The sequence below is a fragment of the Amphiprion ocellaris genome, chromosome 1 (assembly GCF_022539595.1).
Source record: "Amphiprion ocellaris isolate individual 3 ecotype Okinawa chromosome 1, ASM2253959v1, whole genome shotgun sequence".
NCBI classification, from domain to species: domain Eukaryota; kingdom Metazoa; phylum Chordata; class Actinopteri; family Pomacentridae; genus Amphiprion; species Amphiprion ocellaris.
In genome coordinates, this window is record NC_072766.1 from 5,259,641 (window position 1) to 5,274,166 (window position 14,526).

Below are 14,526 nucleotides of genomic sequence, written 5' to 3' on the forward strand. Positions count from 1 at the left end.
TTTTTGTAGCACGCCAGAGCAAACTTGCAGACTCCTCCAGTTTCAGGCCTAATTTGATTTTCATTCATTCAGTGAAAGAGGATGTTTTTTTTCTCTCCCAATTAAATTTAACAAGAGCCCCTTGAAAAGCAGTTGTTATGATTACATTACAAATTCGGGGTTCATTCAGTGAATCAAGCAATTAATTAGATTTCTCCCATTCTAATCAGAATATTTGTATGAAACGTACGTGCCTAATAAACATCCTTTGAGTTTGCTATCTGTTCAGACCCAACACTGAATGTAAATGGTTGTTAACCGTGCCTGACAGTGCTTCTAGGTTAGGATCTGGGATTGTGATTAGTTTTGTATGTGTCTGTGCAGCTTCAATCTCCTCCTTTCTCTGGCCCTCTCTTTCTTCCTTTCTTTTTCTCTCTGTTTTCTCACTGTTTGTGAGAGCAAGCTGTACTCAGGGGCGCGGCTGCGTCCTCAAGGCTTCACTTCACACACACCATGGTGGCAGTTTATTGTTCCATACACAGACAATGACTTGCACTTTCTATCCTGCCTGACTTGATGGCCCTTTGCCTGCGAGTGTGTCACCAGATCAAATGGGATCTTTTATAAGACTTTTTTTTTTTTTTTACTCAATGCAGAGCTCAGGGAAACACTCGTTTTGCCTGTGCCTGTCTTTTTTAGCCTTGTGTGTTACCAGACCTGATTCTATCAAGTCCAACCGTTACTGCTTCATCTCTGGCTGTGAATGATACATTATATCCCCTGCAGGTTGGTGTGAGCTGGTTGTATCATTTGTGATAAGTATTGATGAGTCCTCTCTTGGGGAATCAATTTCGAGCGGATGTGGCCTTGTAGCTCAACCCCCACAGCTGGCTGTTCCTAACTGGTGTCTTGGCTGCCTGACTCTTCCTGCAGCCCCATAGAGAACGAGCACAGCACAGCACAGGGAAAGATGGAGCTCATCCAAACAGCTATGGTGTAATTAGCTGACATTTGTTGCTTGGAAGACAAGAGAAGGAAAAAGGAAAGAGCTGCTCAACTCAAACACCCAAAGGAATATGCAAATGTTGAGAGTGAGAGAAAATGAAAAAAAGACAGAGAAATGTGTCTGATGGCACGGAGACATAATTATATTACATTCACGTATGCACGCTTGTGTGTGTGTGTGTAATTGTGTGTGTTATGAACCCCTTGAACTTTATGTGAGTATTTCTGTCACTGTTTTGCCACCAGAAGGCACAAACCACTGGTCTACAGAAAAGGACTACTAAATATATTAGGATAAGAATGATGCTTTCTTTGCAAAGAGACAATATTATTGTCTGCTGTTTGGCGCTCTTGTTTTGTAGAGCATGTCTTAAGGTATTCAACTACATCAGCTAGGCATTACACAACTGAGCTACCCATATGAAGCAGCCATCCACAACCGCGCTGATTCTCCAGTTCCAGGAAGGTTGTGCGTGTTTGCATGTCTTGTTTGTGTGCATGCATTTAAGAGGAGGGGGGGGTCTGCTGTAATGCATGTGAAATATCTGTACTTAAGCCAAGGTGCTGCGTGAAGGAGCAGCAATGCTTACGCAGCCCCATCTGCTTGATCCAAGCTTGAAATGCAATGCTTTTTAATGACAAAACACTGAGTGGCTGGGAGGTGTGCAAAAAAAAAAAAAAAGAGGGAGGGTGTGTAAGTGAGTGAGGGTTTATGTGTGTGTGTGTTGTGTTAGTGTGAAATAGAGAGGAATAAAGGGAGAGGGAGAAGGAGAGAGAAAAACATCTCGAAGGTCAGGAGCAGCGGGCGGCCGTAGGGGAGAGACACGTGAGACAGAGATAGTCTTGCGTCAGCCCCACAGCAGTCCGTTCTTTATGTGTGCGTGTGTCCTGTGGGGCCAGCATTTCCATCCGCATCCCACCGTGTGTTACAACGGAGTAGCATGCCGGTGTTTCTATTCTGAGTGCCTCAATCTGCAGGAATAGATAGATAGATAGATAGATAGATAGATAGATAGATAGATAGATAGATAGATAGATAGATAGATAGATAGATAGATAGATAGATAGATGCACAAATGACTTGGAATTACTTCGAAGCAGTCACTCATTGAGCTATAGATAATTTTTTACATGGCTCTTGTGACAGTGGAAGGGGAAATTACACCTTCTAGCCTGAGGGGAAAGAATTTGTGTGTCTCGCTGCCTGTCACAAAACCTGAATAGGGTTTCATCAATCCTAGCAACTACTATCATTTTTCAGCTCTTATTCATGAGCCCTCTTTGTTTCTCACAGTGTCTTTTTTCCCAGTGCCCTTTAAACTGGTGCTCTGTTAGATTGGGGAAGTGTTAGAGATAACGCCTAAACATTTAGTACTTTGTACTTGCCTCGGAGCTAAGATTGTTAAAAAGCTACAGCGAGATCTTCCCCGGGATAGGGAGCGGTGCAGATCCAACAGACACACTCCAGCATTAGTTTGAGCTTACCCATCCATGTCTTTGTGTCGCTTTCAATCTCACTCATGCTCTCTCCACACACACACACACACACACCACACACACACACACGCACACAGACACACACACACACACACACACACACACACACACACACAAAAAAACACTGACCCTTCTGCCTCTGTTGGCCCGCATGGTCTCAACAGGGTTCAATCCTGTAGCCAGACTTTTGATTCACCCCCACTGCCAAACAGCCTCTGCTCTCCTTGTCCCCATGAAGGGCTGCAGCGTGGGGCGAGGCTGCTCTTTTACAGACCCTTGTGCCATGAATCACTGCTTGCACCCAGGGAGCCTCAGTCCACTCAGGGGCTGCCTGCCTGGACCATAATGTGCATGGTCATGAGGGGGCCATTTTGAATGGAGCCCAGACAAAACAGGAGCTAAAGAAGCCAAGCTGTGAGCTTTCCCAGAGAGGGCAACAACAGGAGCGGTCTGTGTGTGTGCCTGTGTGTGTGTTTTAATGTGTTTGTTGTAGTAGAGGGGGAGATGTTGGACACACAATGCTGAGTTTTGGGTGTCATAATGCAACATAATTGTATACCAGTAATTTATGAAACATTAGGAGTAGACCTTTAAACCCCATGCATCACAAACCTTTTAGCTGCATACAAACAGGATTGCAATTTGAGCTCCTTGGACTCGGCCCTAATGCCTGTTTCACTGTGATGATCCAGCCTTTGCCATCGCTTGCACTTACTTACCAATCTACCAATCACATCATGCTCACCCTGAGTAAAGTATTGGATCTAATACTTTTTTTTTTTCTGCTGAGCCAGTTAACAAATGCAAAATTGTTGATGTTATGATGAATGTCATTTTAAAACGTGTCCATATATCAGCATGGAATTGTTGCTGACTTTGCATCTGTCACATCGTTCATTGAAGGTTGAAACTTGTTTGTATGTAATTGTGTTTTACATTTTTTCGTTCATAGTCCCTGCTAGCATTGCTATTGTGTTTGCTGATTTTGCTTTCATTCTGAAGCTCAGCCAAGTGTATTAATATGACAATTAGTAATTGGTTATCATTAGTAGAATTATTATTAGCAAGCTGTTATTATTTTCTGTACTTAGTTTGTGCATGCATGTCAGTGTTGCAAGGTTACTCTTTTATGGAGATAATTAAGCGGACCACACGCACACACACTTTGTCTCTCTCTCTCTCTCTCTCTCTCTCTCTCTCTCTCTCTCTCTCTCTCTCTCTCACACACACACATGCACACACACATGCACACACACACACACACTCACCCGACGCCAGCTGTTGCCCTATGAAAGCCTCCAGGTTTATTGGGTCTATCTGCTGTGTTTATGGCCAAACCACATCTCTTCATCTGTCTTTATTCCTTGGTCTGTCTCTGCCATGGCCCCTCGTCTCTTGACATCCTCTACAGCTTCCTGCCCCCTAACCCCCTCTTCCCCAGATCTTCTTTCCTCCTCCACTACTTCAAACACCCACACACCAAACACATAGTCCGCGGATATGGACGCACTTTGTGCTTGTGATGCGTGCCTGTGGCTGTGAATAGTTTGTCCCTACTGGGCCTGTGCGTCCCCGGGCCTGTCAGCCAGGCCAGGTTGTAACCTGGATACAGCTGCAGTCCAGAGGACCCATTAGCAGTGCCAGGAGGCCCCCAGCTCCCAGTGAGAGCTCATTACTGTTTCTGTGCAGTCACACTTCTTCTATGAAACACAGCAGTGTGCCTGGTGAAACTAGCCAGGACATTGAGCCTCAGGGAAACCATTACGGCTTGATTTGGAGTTCTGAGAGAGAGGGGAAGAGACAGAGAGAGAGGGTGAAGTTTCATGGAAAGAGGAGGGCGAATACTAAGAATGATATTAATCATTAAACACATCCAGTTTCCCTGTACTTAACTGTGAGAGTGTGAGTATCTGTGTTTATTGGATTTGATGTGCTCTTTGTTCGGTGTGTGTATACAGTTGTGTGTTTTGTGTGTTCTCTGAGGCCCAGTTCAGCTGTCTGGTCTGGTGTGCAGATGGCTGAGTTGGGGCCTGCTGAATGAGATACCCTTTTTCTTTCCCCTGTCTCTTTATCTGCCCTTGTTTCCTTTCGTTTCCTTTCCTTTAGTTTTGTTTCGTTTCCTTTCTTCTTCTTTCTTTCCATTTCCTCCCATCTCCACCTTTTTTCTGCTAGGTTTCATTTACCAGTTACATCCCTAGCTGCCTCCTCTCTTTCATCACTGCATCTGCTGAGGGCCATCTTGGGCAGAAGAGAGTTTTCCACCACTCTATTTTCTCTCTCCCTCCTTCTTTATGCGCCTCTCAGGGCTCAGTGCAGCAGCTATACGCGGTGGCTTTGGAATGAAATGTCTCTTAACCGAGCCATGTGCCCCGGAGCTACGGTAATTGCAGGTGAAATTCAGCTTCCTCTTTAAAATGCCATCTCTCATTTCCAGTTACCGGCCCCCTCCGTATCTCTCTCTCTCTCTTTCTCTGTCTCCCTCCCCTCCTGCCTCCCTCTCTCTCCCTCTGGCTGTCTTTCAGAGGCGTGTGAATCCCTCAGCCCCTGTCGCGTCTCTCTGCCCCAACAGACACTCCCACAATGCACAGCGCTGATGGTTGCACAGTGATATCAGCCATGCAGAGGAAAGGGAGGGCCGCTGCCTAGACACATACACATTCAATATGTGTGTGTGTGTGTGTGTGTGTGTGTGTGTGTGTGTGTGTGTGTGTGTGTGTGTGGAGAGAGAGAGTGCGGAGATAGTACGTGTGACAGAAACTGAAAGTGTGTGTTTTGTTTGCGAGTGGGAGACAATGAGCATATATATATCCGTGCGTGTGCAAGAGGAAAAGTAATGTGTTTTGTTGTGTGCTTAAGTGTGTGCGTGTGTGTGTATGTGTGTGTGTGTGTGTGTGTACAGCGTCAGCAAGGCGTGAGCTGTGTAGAGGTGACATCAAGGTGAACGCGGCGTGCAGAATGCTCTGCCGACTCGGGAGGCAGCAAATGGCTCTGTGGCAGATGGAGTCTTTGTCAGGGAAGAAAAATGGCAGCTCAAGAGCGTCAGAAAGACCCCCAACCCCACCCCTCCATCCTCCCCCCACTCACTCATTCACACACACACACACACACACACACACACACACACACACACACACACACACACACACACACACACACACACACACACACACACACACACACACGCATGCACGCACACACATACAGACACTACTTTCTGTCTGTCTCTGTGTCCTTTTTTTTTGGTCACACACACAAAAACACAGTCATAGTTGCAATGCATGCATGTACACACATACATAAACACACATACACACACAGACACACAGACAAATGCACATACACATATTGACACACATACATCTCCTCCCCCGCCCCCTTTCTCCCCTCCTTAGTGAGCTGGGCTGGCGGGCGGTGACCTTCCCCTGCTCGGAGGGTTCCCTGGCTGTTTGATCAATTATCCCTCTCCCATTGTTTACCAGGAAGCAGGAGTAGAGAGGAGAGGAGAGGAGAGGAGAGGAGAGGAGAGGAGGCTCAAAATGGCCACTGTCAGGTGGAGGGATCCATTTCCCTGCCAGCGTGGGGGTGGGGGTTAGGGAGAGAGAGGGAGAGACAGAGAGACCAGAGCTGTGAAGCATGCTTAGAGGGAAGGGAGGAGCATGATTCCCTGGCAGTTGGGATGATATGACATTATACTGAAGGTACAGCTCTGACTGTGGTTAGCATTTGTAATGCTGACATCATCTGTTAAGAGGTGTTTGTCAGATGCCCAAACTTTGAACAATCAAACATTACTTGCCCCTGTATACATCCCTGAAAGATCATGTTTTTTCCTGCTGTTTGTCTGCAAAATCAGTGCTGTGTGCATTTCTGAAATGTGTTGTCATGTCCATCTAACGCTGCATACACACATGCATGTATGCATAATGCCACAGTACTGCAGGTACACCTCCTATTTTTAGCGTGGAGAAGTGAGGGGGGGTACATACTCTAAAGGTCAGGTGGCATAGCGAAAAAAATGAGTGGGAACAAATGATGCACTAAGCGAATGACACTCTGAGGTCCTGCTTTAATATGTATGTATCGCAGGTTGATGGCTGATTTCATTAGCGCCTCTCATTGTTATGCATAGATTGTCCTCCTGCAGCAAAATGAATATTGTATTCACACACGCGCGCACACACACACACACACACACACACTCGCCCTCATACACACACGCACACACACAACAACTGCGATTTTCAGGGAATAGCCTACTGTATGTTTGAATCTTGCAGAGGACTTGAAGAAAAGGCTGATGTTTCCACAGGCTGTTATCTGTGTCGGCTATAATTAAAACAATTTACAGAGCTGTCATTTTAACACAGGTTTCTGGCGCTGCTGTGGACAATTCCTGTCAGGTAGTTGGTGTGATTATTTAGGTCTCCTTGTTGAGAGTTGAGAAAATTAATTTCAAAGCGGCAAAGAAGCACTATCTTTGTTTAAATGGCTCGAGCAGAATAAGTCATGTCAGGCGTTTAGATTACGTCACTTCACTTTACCTGAATGTGTGTCTGTGTCTGAATAATATATTGAGTGCTATCCCTTAGTTCATGTGTTTATGGGTCAATATGCTCATCCTTCCATACAGTAAATACATATGGGGAGTGTGTGAAAATGCCTGACCACCTCTTTGTAATCCTCCAAGATGACTGTGTTTCAACAGGAATTCCAGTCCTTAGTGGGGCATGAGCAAATGTTCTTTGCAAGATATTAATAGCTATTGTGGGCGGAAAAGGAAAAAAAAACCTTCTGCATTTTTCCATATGTTTTGTAAGGAAACAGTCCAGATGGATTATCTCTTGGTCTGGAGCTTTCTCTTGCTTCAACTAGCTCAAATCCAAGTGGCGTTGGACTTGCCAGACACACACATACACACACAGACACACACACACCCATGTGCTCACACTCCTCCCGTCTGAAGTACAACAGACTATTACTGATTAACATGTCTAAACTCAGCCAGTTCAAAAAGCCACTCTAATTCTTTTTCCATCTTGCACTCGTATGAATCATGGATGGTGTGCCAGTCTTTCTTCGTAGCATATCTCACGTTCCTTGCAGTCACTGAGATATGTTTGTCGCCTTCCTATTTGTTGCCTGAGAAACCATGTTGGCTTGTCTTCTCACATTTCACACTTGGTTTCATCCCCTTAACCCCTAATGCTCAGCGTGGATGGGCTGCCTGACCTCTTGAGTCATGGATGTTAGACTCATCGGCATCACAAGGGCCAGAGTTAGGCTTTATTTTGCCCAGTGATTGTAAGCGTGGACGGGAACAAACTCTCTTAAATCAAACCTGAAAAAAAATCCACTAACACTCTTTGTGAACACATTTGTCATGTTTTTGTTGCAGATTTCAATACTATTTGTTGTCTGCTTTTGGATTTGAACATCTACACCAACAAAATTTCATAGTCTTTATAAGCCTCGTGGTCTCTAGAATTTGAAGATTAAGCATTTAGACTTAGACATTCACACTTGGCCTTGTACCTTTAATGCAGATAGACAAAGCAAAACACCCACACTCGCTTCTTCTTTTCGTGAGTTGGCACAAGCACACACAAACACACGTACACACATAGACGCATTATTTTGTGTGACAGGATGCCACATATTTGGAGTTTCACAGCGGGCTGGCATTCCAGGACAGCAAGGAAGAGATAATGTCAATGCGCTGCTGGTGAACTTAATGTTTTATCCTGTTTCTGGGCCACAAAGCGTGAAGGGTGTCTGTTTATGACACATGCATACCATGCACGCACACACACACTCACACACACACACACACACACACACACATACTTCCACAGACCACTTTGCCTCCCCCAGCCTGTTAGACTACAACGGCTAAAAACAAACAAGTGACACAAGATACCCATAGAACTGGCTGCCAGCGTAGACAAAAGCTACGTTCTTGTGTGAACACATCTGAGTTTTCTTTTTTTTGACACACGGTTTCTGGAACCAGGAAGTATGCCACAGTGACTGACAGGATGTAGGATGATGTTGTGTTGGTGTTTAAATTATGCTTTTAGAGGTCGCAGTCCCCCAAAATAGATTTTGTTTGAGCATATTATTGTGCAACGCATCTACTTAAAGGGCAGGCTTTGTGAGCACGTTGATTCGTCTTAACTCAGTGGTGCTATATTTAAATGAAGAAATCATGAAATTCACCTAGTCAGCAGCGGAAAACAGAGCTTCCTCTCCAAACCACCCACACCGCTCTCAGCCTTGTTGTGACTTGTTTGTCTGTCGTTGGAGGATTTTGGCTTCTTCCAGAACAATTGCACTTAAACACCCTCAGCTCCAGAGGATGGGAGCTGGTTGCACAGCAGTAAAACAGTGCTAAAGAACACAAAGAATATGAGTAGAGGCTGTAAGATAGAAACTGGAAAACAACCCTGTCTCACCCTGATGCAGCCCCTCTCTGTATGCATGTCAGGTGCATGTATGCTATTGTTACTTTCGTCACTGGTGTGTGTTGTCATGTGCAGCTGTTTGCTCTCCAGTTAGTGTGCTGTGCAGTGAGTTAGTGGAGTTACAGCAGTGTGGAGTTTCTCTTCACTGCAAGCTTCTCTCTGATTTATTCTTAACATCTGTCTTTGGCAGGTGTGTGGAACCACAAGGTCCTCTCTCTGAGCCTGTGATGTAGCTATCATTGCTGGCAATGTGTGTCTGTGTATGTGCGTGCATTTGTGCAAAACAACACAGAGGACCGTCCTCCACCCCCTTCTTGAGATGAGTCATATTTGAGCCCTGTGTAATCCAAGCCCGTGTTTCATGTGTGTGAACAGACAGACCCTGAGCAGTGGTCTTGGTCCTGACTCCCTCTGGGGCAGTGAGTGGGTGAGACACAGCTATCAACAACAGGCCCATGCAGCTTTGGTTTCAGCCTCACCACACAAGGAATCCACTCGTCATGACACAGGCACAGAGATTCACAAACCAAACACAAGCAGACATTCATGTAGAGCCAAAGCTATAATTCTTTGCTCTCTTAGCTCCTCCTTAAATATTATCAAATAACAAAAACGGGGGCCGATGGCAAGCTTTGTGATTGGTTCAACTATTAGGAAGTGTTAGAATCCAGAGGATGGGCCTGTGGATGTAGTTTCACATGAATAGATAGCGTGACACTGCGGTGACGCTCAGTCTAACACAGGTAACTGTGAGTTTCGGTGTGTGTGTGTTTAACGGCCATGTGTGTATCCACCTGTGGGAGTGTGATTGCAGTGCAATAATGTCAAAGCCGTGCTTGACAGAGTCAACAATGGAGACTCAAATATTTTGACTTTTTATAGAAAATCACGCAGGGGAAGTGTGGTGACACAAGAAATCGGGCCATGTCACAGGAAAAAAGGAGCTCTATTTTGTGGATATTCTGCACAGCATTTCAAAGCACCCCATTGCTGGTGTGACAAACTCTTTTAAAGGCACAGCTGGACTTTTAAAAGGGTCTTCTACATTTGCCCCCAGGGGGGAGAAAAAGTGTCCTGGATAGAGTAACAGAAAGGTGATACTGAAAAATGGTAGAGTGAAGCTGTTTGCCATTATGATACTCCTTTATTACCTTTTTATTCTGTACGCAGGGACTAAAATGCTATATTTTATCACAATTTGAACTGCGGTAAAAGAAAACTTTTTCTTATTCCTCTAAAGTGAATTATTAGAATGATTTTTTTTTCCTTAGATGTGAAAAAAGCAAACAAACGAGCAGATGTAACATTCTGTATGTGTTGCTGATTCTTTACATGCTGCCCTGATTTTGTCATTTGACAATGATAAAAGGTGGGCAGGGTCGCAGAAACAAGCACACAAGGATTGGACAACGACATTTTCACTATGGTAGCATCATTCATTGAATCTTTTGAGACCAGCCTTTTTATTCTTTGAATCAGATGTCACAATAACAGAGCAGAAAGAAAGAAAGAACAAACCATGTCAAAGTAACATTATGAATGCCTCAAGGCAATCTGTGGTGACCACAGTGTTGTACAGTTCTGGTCTTAATCTCAGCTCACTGAATTGTGGATTTCCTTGACTTGTCTCATTTAAGGCGAGTCAGAGACTGTTCAAAAACACAGCAGCCCTTTAGTGCTGTTTTGTGGCACTTTTTCTGATTCAGATTTTATGTTTAACTGACAAAGATAACTAAAATAAAATTGCAGTGTAACAATGTTTTGATTTTGGTATAGTTGAAATATGTAATCCTTTTTATCCTTTTAATTGTGCAACCTTTTCCTCCCTATGTGTGTCAAAAAATGAATAAATAACAGTCCAACACATATCTATATCCTCCTTTTATAGCCCTAAATTTAAACAAATACCTTACCAGTGAATGGGTCAATGGAACTAAAAGTTAAATTGATTAATAGTGCCTATTAATTATTCCTGATACATGGTGAATAGGCATTTTGTTTTTAATTTATTAGCTTAACATTCAGAAACAAGTAAAAAAGAGCTTTGTGCTTGTTACATGTTTGCCAGCTGTGAGCATTTGGGCAAGTTGCATAACATTGCCACAATTTTTTTTTCTGCTGTCATATAAACAGAAAACACAAATCATTTAGCAACAGATTTTAGCTTATGGAAAAATATACAGCTTTTGGGGAGCCCTGGAGCATCTGTGGTCTTGAGATGCATCCCATGTATGCAGAACTTCTCTGATTTCATTTTAAATGGGAACCTTTGTTGCATGTCAGCCCACCCTCCTCCACAACAAGTTGTTAGTTTTGTAGTCTTGTAAATCCAGACAAAGCTGCTTTTATCCTGTGTTTATAGACCACTTTCATTATTGGGGGCAGCAAACATCATTACAAGGCTTCTTGTCAATACAGTCAGTAAGCATCTCAGTGTTTAGCAAGGAAATTATGAGTCCAATTGAGAAATCTTTTGGATACAAACCAAAGCCAAAGGCTTACAAGGTGCTAGTTGCCTGCTATAAAATGGTACTGGGACACATGCAGGTTTAGATCTTTTATTAATGAGCTAGTTAATAATGAAATGATACAGTGACTCCTTGCTGCTGGTTCTTGTTTAAATGTATTTTACATCACTGTTTATGTTATTATCATAACTTTGACTTAATCTCATTTTTCAAGTGATGAGTGGTTGCTAAATTATGCGCCTTGAGTATAATGTGGTTGTTATATTGTCGTTTTTGTCATCATAGTTAACACATCTGTAACAGCATTCTCTGTAACGTGTGTCAGTACCACATTTTCTTCCACCACTACACCATGTTTTATAGTAAGTGTATTCAAGTGTGAAAATTGCATGCATCTGATGAAATATTCACATCCTTACCTTATAAATGTCATATGCAGTATGTTAATATTCTAACCAGTTTCTGTAACATCTCATCCACTTCTTCAATACCTTTTCGACACTACAGTAATTGTAAGCCACCACTGACAGAGAATGAAAATAACTTATCGTTTAGTTCTTGCTTGCAAAGGGTATCTTGACCGTCTGAATAAATAAAACTTATATTTATTCACACAGAAAAATGGTTGCTGTGGATGTCAGTATCGACTTAACACATCATAAAGGTTCCCTGCACAGAAATATAAAAGTAGCACATTTTTTTTTTTATAAATATCTTAACTGCATGCTGCCTCATTGGTATGTTAAATCCAAGCTTTTCTCCAGGGTAGTAGACCTTAACTCCACTGTCAAAATAACTAATCACATAGCACCATTTGTAAGTCTTTAAAGCTACCTTAGTCAATTTGGAAGCTTTGACTTTTGTGAAACCTTACAGTGGCCTCCAGTAAATCAGGACTTCTTAAAGGGACGTACAGAACCAGTCAGCTCAATATATGCAATGGTTTGTTAAAGAATAAACAAGGAGTGTTGTTGTAGATCACATGAGCTCCTAATTGGCAAGTACTGTACTGGCAAGTTATAAAAAAGTGATGAGATTGTTGAAGATTTGCTCTCGATACCGTCTTCATCCCTTCCTTTCTATCTGGAGCGTTACAGAGTGGGAGTGAATGCCAGGCTTTATTTGTCTGGAATTATTTGCTCAGTTCATCAGTAAAGGTTGAACTAACTGTCACCATTAGTTTACAGAAACTAAGCTGTGATATTTCATTGTAAAACCTACGCAAATACAGCATTCTCTCTGTGCTTTGGCTGCATTTTGTGATTCTTGTGTAATATGGATGTAAATTAGTGCCTGATATTGGAGCTTATGTGTGTGTGTGTATGTGTTTATGTTTGCATGTGCGACTGTGTATGTGTGTGTGCGTGTGCGTGGGCATATGCATACATGTGTGCAGTTTTTGTAACAGTACAAAGATGTCCCAAGGGTTTTTTCCCCTTTTCTCATTACAAATGCTAATGTCACATTAATGAAATCGGCTTAGTTTAAGGTTTATAGCGTAGCCTACACTGAGAGATTTGGCCTTGACACTTCCCACATCTTTCAAGTTGAATCACATTTTTTTTTCCCGTGGGCATACTATTCTGAGCTACTTTAAAATGTACTGGCCCTGAGTGAAACTTTGGAGGTAAAGTTTAGAGCACGGTTGCCAAGCTTTGTCATCGTTGTAAATTGTCGGGCCACAGGCTGCCGGCTACCGAGCTTCTGAAGATGAGTGTTAGCTTAGCTTCAGCGGTAATGGCTTCAATAAGGGTCTGGCTAATGTAAACATTGTATTAATGTGCTAGCAGCAGTTTGTAGAGTCACTAGCTGTTAATCATTGCTCAACACAGAGCTTGTCAGGCACAACAACATGCCAGAGAGTTAATCATAGTTATAGATCTCTGGTCTCATGCAGAAGGACATTTTTAACAGCTGGTTTTCTAATCATTTGGCCTTTCCAGTGAGCACGTACAGTAATATCAGCAGCCAGGTTTCAAAGGGTCAAATAAAGAAGTGAGAAAACAACTGCTTTACCATCTCAACTAAAGGTGTTGGAGCACTTACCAGGTTGCTGATGCATTATGTCAAATTAATGCCATGTTGTCATACTCTGAAACATGTTTTCAGAAGAAACACTTTCATGTCCACTTGACTTGTGTTTTTCTCTCATATTTCTGCCATTTATACCTTTCAGCCATCAGTCTTACTCTTTTCTCTCACTCGAGCATGATGGGTAGCATTTTCTAACCTTTCACTGGGGTTTTACTTCTTGCCTTAGTTTGACTTTTTTTTTTTTAAACACAAAAGCCTAAAGAGAGAGTAAGAAGACAGAGGATTGTTCTTTGTAATTAAAGCCAATTTTGCAAAATTGATTAGATTATGCTAATCGAGGGAGATAATATCTTAAAAGCAGTGTGAGGAAAGGAGATAGAGGGAGTGTGAAGAGTGGAAAAGGAGTGACAGTCCAGCCGCCATTACAAGCTGCTGATTTCTGCAGAGTGCTTCATAAAATGTCAGAGCGCTTCTCCCTGAGCAAGACACTGAAAAATGGCAGCGCTGTGATGTGCTGGCACCTCACCTGCTGCACTGTGTGTGTGTGTGTGTGTGTGTGAGTGTGTGTGTGTGTGTGTGTGTGTGTGTGTGTGTGTGTGTGTGTGTGTGTGTGATATAGAGAGAGAGAGAGAGAGCGAGAGAGAGAGAGAATATGACTGTGTGTTCATCTGTGCAAGTGTGTGCTTGCCTGTGTGTACATGGCCGTATGTGTGTTTTTACATCTGTGCGTGTGTGCATGTGTTTGTGTGTGTCCATGCTGGCCTCCCTCCCATGTTGCAGTGAAGCAGAACAGAGTGGCTGACTGCCTGCTGCTTTGCCTCCCTCTCTGTCAATACAACACCATTCTCTTCCAGCCAGTCATTTTCACATGTTTAACATTAAGTAAAGCACCCGTTTGAACAGAAGAATACAAGTGATTGACATATTGAGTTTAATGCCGGTGGATTTTCTCTCATCAGAGCTTATGTTGCCGGATTGTTCTGAAACTACTCAACAGCTTTTAAGACCTTCACCTGATTTCAGTATCGGAACACACGTGCAACGCTTAAGATTGTGTGTCACTGTAAACACCTGTAAACATG

The 14,526-nt window shown here is 43.1% G+C and overlaps 1 protein-coding gene across 13 annotated transcripts in view; it reads left to right on the forward strand.

Annotated features, from left to right (window-relative positions):
* Positions 1–14,526, forward strand: part of baz2ba (bromodomain adjacent to zinc finger domain, 2Ba) — a 67,387-nt gene that overhangs the window by 12,441 nt on the left and 40,420 nt on the right. The gene's annotated exons all lie outside the window — the stretch shown is intronic.